Source organism: Perca flavescens, chromosome 14 (assembly GCF_004354835.1).
Source record: "Perca flavescens isolate YP-PL-M2 chromosome 14, PFLA_1.0, whole genome shotgun sequence".
NCBI classification, from domain to species: Eukaryota; Metazoa; Chordata; class Actinopteri; order Perciformes; family Percidae; genus Perca; species Perca flavescens.
Window position 1 is genome coordinate 17,484,413 of NC_041344.1, and position 6,000 is coordinate 17,490,412.

General features: G+C 40.6%; 1 protein-coding gene across 2 annotated transcripts in view; it reads right to left on the reverse strand.

The window, feature by feature from the left end:
• Positions 1 to 5,633, reverse strand: part of atxn1a (ataxin 1a) — a 100,517-nt gene extending 94,884 nt beyond the window's left edge. For both annotated transcript variants that reach the window (XM_028597182.1, XM_028597180.1), the window contains exon 1: positions 5,516 to 5,633. The gene's annotated coding sequence lies outside the window, so the exon portion shown is untranslated. The remainder of the gene's footprint in view (positions 1 to 5,515) is intronic.
• Positions 5,634 to 6,000: the final 367 nt, after the last annotated feature.

Consider the following 6,000-nt stretch of genomic DNA (forward strand, 5'->3'; position numbering starts at 1 on the left):
CCAATCGCCTGCTGTGACTTTTCACACATTTGGCACAATCGGAGATTTTGTACTATGGATCCAGCGGGTTAAACTATGTTTTATGTCCAATCCAACTGATTCTGACATTTCTGTTCTTACATACAGCTACGCCAGGTATGGTCTCTATAATTTCAGGTTTGCAGTGCATGTGTAAAAGCAGTTTAAGAAACACTAAGCACCTCCTCCACTAAGCTGTGCACTAAGCAACAAAGGCACTAGGGCTGGGCGATATGGAGAAAATCAAATATCACGATATTTTTGACCAAATACCTTGATATCGATACCGCAACGATACTGTAGTGTTGACTATTAGTGCTTTCACAAAATATATAAACACAATGAGATTTTTGATAAATAATCAGCAGTAATGTAGATATAATGACTAAGTGGGTAAAGGCAAATAATAGAACAGTTACAACAGTCTGGTAAGTTCAGAATATCACATCACTTTACTGTAATGCAGCCACAAAAACCAGGAAAAGACAACACTTATGCCATATTACGATAAGCAAAATCTAAGACGATATCTAGTCTCATATCACGATATCGATATAATATTGATATATTGCCCAGCTCTAAAAGGCACGATCACACACGGTGGAATGTTCTTTCACACAACATACAAAAAACTCTCATGGATTCCCTTTAAAAGCAGTATTCTGTGTGCGATGGTGTCCTTTCTCTTGTGTGCATGCATGTGTACTCGCTGCGCTCATGAATAGAGGAGGATGAAACGAAAAGCTGAAAAGGTCGGAGCGCACTGCATGGTTCAACCAGACAGTTCAATCTCTTGATCTGCCCCCACCCCCCAGAACCCTCTTTACTTTTTCAAAATCCTTTTTCTTGCACACTCTTTTTTTATTGCTGTTCTTCTTTTCTGTGTAGCTCGAGTAGCTTCTTGTGTAAAACGAGACGACCAGGAGTTCACCTGTGATAGCAGTGTGGTGTGAATGCAGCAAATAGGGGTTGATCATTTCTCATTATGACGACATCAGACAGAGTTTTTGTGTGAAAGTGGTATAAAACATGGGCCAGAGATATGAAAGAAAGAAGGTGGAGGGAAACAGGTGGCTTGCTGAAACGCATATTCTTTAGACCTATAATTTGTGTGCAATTTGTTTGTGTCTTTTCGGTTTTATCTTTGAAAACAGAGTTGGTACAACTACATATTTCTCTATGTATGTTTACTTTATTATAACAAGTGTCTATGTTTGTTATGGCTCCTTGCAGTATGTGTACATTAGAGTTTGCTGTCAGGGCTTTAGTGACAAATAAAAGGGTACATGAAGAAAACCTTTGAGCGTGATTTACATACTATTCTGTCTAGTTACTACCGTATCAGTCTGCCCCAATACCACTTAAATCTTTTGCACACTTCAGTGCAGAGCAGGGTTTGTCTGTTTTTACCTGTGCTCAGATAAAGACACCATCATCTGGCAGAGGACAAGTCAAGCCAAATGTACAAGAACAGAGTGAGAACGTTACTCACTCATGCAGACTCCAAATATCTCAAAGGATATTGGTAAAGGGCCCTTATTTGTGCACCTCTGCCTGCCGTGTGCAATCTGTCAAAGTTATTCTCTAAGCAAATGTTGAGAGTAAGTAAAAGAGCACTGTTATTCTAACTAATTTATCTAGGAATATACACAGACACACACAAACAAACAAACAAACACCTGTTGCAGCCATTGGTCGACCACCCATCATTCACTCCTGTATTTGCAGGTTAGAGCATAGAGCCGTGTCTGTCACTTATTAATTCAGCCATGACATCTCCACCCAATCATTACATGGAAATATCTCTCTGTCTCCCTCAAACACACACACATTAATACAAAAATGTCCTCTTTTCCCTTACATAGGCAGCAAATTCCAGGGACAAAGAAAAGCCTCGAGCATGATCTATCAGACGTGTATATTCATGTGTGTTTGAGTGTGTGGGTCTATGCACATATGGCTCTGACAAATGAGCCAAGCTCAGTTAAACGGCTTGTGATTAAGACACCTCGGCTTCTAATTGCCTTTTATTACCATTTGAAAGTGAGTGGCTACTTGAATCAAAGGCTATGGTGGCTGTGGTACAGTGCATGCATGTGTGAGTGTGAGCGTGTGTGTGCATGCATATGTGCGTGTGGTCGGTGGGTGGAATAGCACGCCTGATTCACAGTGGCATGACCCCACAATAGAGCACTACAGTTTGGTCCATCCCTCACAAAGCCTTGGTGTTCACCATCATAACTAACGCAGAGCCCTGGCTTTAACAAACCTAAAAAATATTGAACCTCCTACTCTTATAGACATAATCAAAATCCTTTCCGCTCCAGTCTAAAACTCCTTAAAGGAACACGCCGACTTATTGGGACTTTGTATACATACTGGGAACTATTCTCAGAAAGGCGAAGCACTGCTACTTCTGCTACTTGGGCGGAGTGATTTGCTCGCAGAACTCCAGGCAAACTCTCTGCTCCTCACCACAGGGCTTCTCAGGTGCTGCGAGCAAATCACTCCGCCCAAGTAGCAGAAGTAGCAGTGCTTCGCCTTCTGAGAATATAGTTCCCAGTATGTATACGGTTAGAAGATGGCTGTGTCTCATGTGACCCTGTTATTTGTACACACTGTGATTATTAGGGCTGCTCCTTCTTGTCGATTAGTTGACTAATCGGTCGTTTTGGTTTTAGTCAACTTAGATTTCTTTAGTTGATTAGTCATGTATTATGCCTTTTTCATGCTGAATGACTTATTTCCAAGAAACGTACTAGCACATCTCTGTTAAATACAAGAATTAAAGTGGTGCTTTTGCATGACTCTTTGCGGAGAAACTCAGATTTACAGATCTATTGATTAAATCAATTAGTCGATACAATTGAATGAGTCTTAGTCAACTAAAAATTTCTTCAATCGAGCACAGCCCTAGTGTTTATACAAATCACAACATGTAAATAGGAAAATGTTGGCGTTATTTTGTCACTTATTGAGAGCAGTAGGCTAGATGGAGCTGGTTACCTCCAGGATCTGTGCTTAGCGATGCTAGTGGTGGTGCGTCAGACAGAGTTACGACACGCACGGAAATTAGAATGGAATGTACGGACTTATCTAACTCTGGGGGATACAATGAATAAGACAAAGTCTCAATAAGTTGGCGTGTTCCTTTAAACTAGTGACCAACTACAACTACTCCCTCTACTTCTTAAATATACAATTTTTTTTTCCCCTGTCTTTACATTTACTACTCTTTAGCATTTTGTCATGTCATTTTTAGACAGGTCTATAAATCAACACCTGGTTAATCCTTACATCCTGACCTAAATCTATCTTCACTCTCAACCCTTTGCACTAGGGCTGGGCAATATATTGATATTATATTGATATCGTGATATGAGAATGGATATTGTCTTAGATTTTGGATATTGTAATATCGTGATATGACACAAGTGTTGTCTTTCCTGGTTTTAATGGCTGCATTACAGTAGAGTGATGTAATTTTTTTAACTTACCAGACTGTTCTAGCTTTTCTATTATTTGCCTTTACCCACTTAGTTATTATATACACATTAATGATGATTATTTATTAAAAATCTCGTTGTGTAAATATTTTTTTGTAAGCACCAATTGTCAACCATACAATATCGCCGCAATGTCGATACTGAGGTATTTGGTCAACAATATCGTGATTTTTTCCATATTGCCCAGTTCTACTTTACACCCATTTTTCTGGTCACAAACTCACCACCCATAAGACTTCCAGGCATCCCATCCCTTTCTAAAATCCTGGAATGTACTGTTTCCACTCAGCTTAAACCACATCTGCAAAGCCATAATTGTTACAGCACCAAACTGCCGTATTTAAATTCAAAGGGCAGCCGACTATGGCCCATACACCATTCCCACTTCTCTCTACCTTAATATGGCTTTTAATATGGTGTTTCATATAATCATCCTAAAACAATTATGCTCTATTGTCATGACCAATACTGTACACATTTGATTGAACTCTCAAGCAGAACAGTTCTCAATTAAGTCTCTATTAAGAACCAAGATCTCAAAGACCTCCTCATGGTATTCCACAGGGATTAATACTGGGTCCCCTTTGCTTTATCATCTACCTCCTCCCCATCATTAGACATCAAGGCCTCCCCTGTTACAGAGTTGATTCTTAGCTATATCTTTCCATCTACCTACCTAGTTACTACCTCTCTCCCTTCTCCGACCTGCTGCCTCTTCAACACAGACAACTTGATGAGCCGAAGTCTCAAAAACAACCAAAAACTTGTTTGCTATGCATGTTAACCGAAATTTAGCTTAAAGTTATAATGTTGAAGATCTCTGTTTTGTTCTGTTTGGCAGCACTGATATTTGTATAGCAGGTTACAGTAGCACCCTAGGGTGTCTGGTTCATTCATTGCTTAAGGGAAGGCAACTCTATATAGGGCATGCTTCAAAAATGAGAAGAGACATAATCAACAAGTTAAGCTTGACAACATTTTTGTTCAAATAGCAAAAAATTACACAGACACCATCAGAAAAGGGGAACACTTAAATGTGTAAATGCAGCTGGTGGGAATAACTGCAGCTTTTCATCTTTACCAGTTACATTTGTCCATCCATTTGGTCTCATTTGGATGCCATATTAAATTCACAATGTGAGTGAAAACCTAGGCTGTATTACTTGGGGAGCATAGCCTACCCTGAGTGCAACTCCGAGGTGTAAACAGAGTAAAAATAGCCTGCTATCACAGGCTTCCCTACAGTCCCGTTATATAATGATCCAAGCTAGGATGAATGACATCACGGGTAGTCAAGCAATCACAAACTATGTCCTTTAGCCTACAAACAGCTGGCAATGTAAAACACTGTATAGTACCATATTACACACGAAACCACGATCCTAACATGCAAATAGATGTCCGTCTTTCAAAAAAACACTGTGGTTAGTTGTTCTTCGTCTCTTTTCGTGTAGAGAAAACACTTCCGCGATGGTGAAACGTAGATAAAAATGTAGTGCTTGCCTTTGACAGTCCTTGTCAGTAAGAACATAGTTTAAAAGAAAACAAATACGTCTTGAAGCAACATTATTTAGCAGTGTATGTCAATGTTAAGCGCTAAAAAAACAGTCTGCAAGGTCGGGTGGCGCAGTTACTGAAACTACAACGCCTGCCCGACACCAGCTCGGCCGGTGGACGCGCTCCTCGCTCGGTCAGAATCCAGCCAAACCTCCGCTCTCTTTCGCCCCACTTAAACATTACTTAACATTTACGTTCCGAAATGACAAGTACATACACCCAAACCCCGTACGCCCCCGTACTGTTTGGTCACTTAAAAATAGGTCAGAGGGCGAAGTAAACATTTCCCGAGGCTTTGAAGTAAACCAGAGCGTCTGCGCCACCCTGCCCAGTTCTTCCAGCCATTTTCTCTTCACAGCTCCAAAAGAGAAAAGTGGCATGGAGAAAGCAGGTTGGTAAAACGAGTACTGAATGAACAGTTTTGTGTGACTTACTGTAGGGTGTAACGGGCTGCTGAGTTTGTGTCGCTCCTTGTTGCCAGGGCTCCCCTGCTCTGCTCCGGCGCTGACGGTGGAAAGCGTCTCCCCTCCTAATGATGTTTGCAGCGCACAGCTCTGCCCCCACCTTCAGAGAGAGAGAGAGAGAGAGAGAGAGAGAGAGAGAGAGAGAGAGAAAGAGAGAGAGAGAGAGAGAGAGAGAGAGTTAAAAAAATTGAGCAGTTTGTTAAGCTACTCATGCAAAAATATGAGAGGGCTCGGAGCAGAGCAAACAGAAACTGAATTACAAGTTCATTGACAGTACTAGGGTGTGTGAATCCACAATAGGCCTACATATGCCATGTTTAGTTTAGTGTGTTTGGATATTTTGGATATTGACAGGCTGCATTCATTATAACAAATTTAAGATGTAGGCCTATGTGTGTATTTTGGAATTTGATTCTAAATATCCAACATATTATTTACCCAACCTCCCTCAAAAA